The sequence below is a fragment of the Megascapheus bottae genome, chromosome 4, assembly GCF_031878675.1.
Source record: "Megascapheus bottae isolate mThoBot1 chromosome 4, mThoBot2.hap1, whole genome shotgun sequence".
Classification (NCBI taxonomy): domain Eukaryota; kingdom Metazoa; phylum Chordata; class Mammalia; order Rodentia; family Geomyidae; genus Megascapheus; species Megascapheus bottae.
Genome location: NC_143512.1, coordinates 8954433 through 8956215, shown reverse-complemented (window position 1 = coordinate 8956215; position 1783 = coordinate 8954433). Strand labels below are relative to the sequence as shown.

Here is a 1783-nt window from a genome sequence, read left to right as displayed (position 1 = left end):
ACAGGCACATTCGATCTGATACGATGGTAGCCCACATACCCTAGGTCTTTTCTTTTTCTTTTTCTTTTCTTTCTTTCTTTTTCTTCCTTCCTTTCTTTTTCTTTCTTTCTTTCTTTTCTTTTCTTTTCTAAAATAAAAAAGGGGGAGATGTTGGAGACATTGCTTTCAGCCTCCTGAGGAAGTAAGATTATAAGATGGCACCTGGCAGCTCACCAAAGAGGATGAGTCAGTACTTGCTGACCAGGAAGTTTCTTTGCATTGGTTGATTTGTTTCTTCCATGCTTGAGGATAGAGCGTAATCGCTAGATTTTTCCATGTATGCCTGCTGTGTGCGCAGTTGAACTTCATTGTGATTGGCTGCTGTATGATAAATGGTGGAGGATTTCCGGGGGGGGGGGGGGAGAGAGAAAGAAGGAGAAAAAGAGAGAGAAGAGAGGAGAGATAAATAAACCTCTGATTACAGCTATTTGAGTCTGTGATCATTCCCAGTCGGCCTCCGAAGTGACGCATCGTTGCAGCAGGCAGCGACAATTTTTTTGTTAGTTAATTGGAGGTAGAGTCTGATGGACAGTTATTTTCTGGTCTGGCTTTGAATCATAATCCTTCAAAAACTCAGCTCCCTGAGTAGCTGGGATAGCAAGCAAGAGCAATTACCACCAGACCAATAGTTTTTGTTTTAGCTATTTTGATAGCTGTGTAGTAATATCCTGCAGTAATTTTAATTGGCAACTTTATTACACATGAATGATATTGAATCTCTTTCCATGTGTGTATTTTAATCAGTATGTATTCTTCTGGACAAAGCTGCCTTTCTCAAATACTTTTTTCTAATTAGCATAAATTAAATGTACAAAATAATGTATCTTGAGCAGTCAACTATTGACAGGATGAACAGTTACCAAGCACGTGTGCCACTGGCACCTCTGATTGCTCAGTCTGTTGTGCCCTCTAAATGTCAGTATATGCCAGCATATGCCTCTCACAGGGGCAAAAGTGGCTTCAATTCTAGGAGTGGTCAGTGAGAATGTTCTTCCAAGTCTGGAAAGTTGAAAAGAGATGACCTTCAAGCCATTAAGAAGGAACTGACCTAGATTAAACAAAAAATGGATTCTTTACTGGACAGTCTTGAAAAAAAATTGAAAAGGAAAAGAGCAAACAAGGAGACCTGTCCTTGTCTTCTAGACTAGAGGTGAAGAATGGTAAGTCAGAAGGGGAACAGGGCAGCAGCTCGCTGAAGAAAGATGAGACTGATGTCAAGATGGAGTCTGAGGGGGGTGCAGATGACTCTGATGAGGAGGGGGACATACTAGATGATGATAACAATGAAGATGGGGGACACCCCCTGGAGCTGATCAAAGATGATGAAAAAGAGGTTGAGGAAGAAGAGGCTGACAGAGATAGCGCCAATGGTGTGGATGACACAAGCACATAGTGGTGCTAAGGGATCTTATCCCATTATTTCTTTACCGAGACATGTGTCTTAAGATCAAAATTTCCACAAGTCTCTCTCCTAGTATCTTCAGCACACACTCTGTTCTCCCTATCCTTGTCTTTCCCATGTTCATTAATTCATATTGCCCTGCACCTCATTCCATGTTTGCTTCCGTGGATGCTCCTGATAGTTTTGTTAAGTCTTACCCTATAAATTTTGCTTTTAATTTTTATATCTCTTCATGACTTAACAATAAACATGATGTACTTTTTAAGCAATGTATTTTATTGTGGCATTTATATCATTTTCTTGTGTGTATAGGTCATGGGGCTTGAACTCGGCCTGGGCGCT

At 40.7% G+C, this 1783-nt stretch overlaps 1 pseudogene; it reads left to right on the top strand.

The window, feature by feature from the left end:
• Positions 1–857: 857 nt before the first annotated feature.
• LOC150063944 (heterogeneous nuclear ribonucleoproteins C1/C2 pseudogene) lies at positions 858–1484 on the top strand (annotated as a pseudogene).
• The last annotated feature ends 299 nt before the right edge of the window (positions 1485–1783 follow it).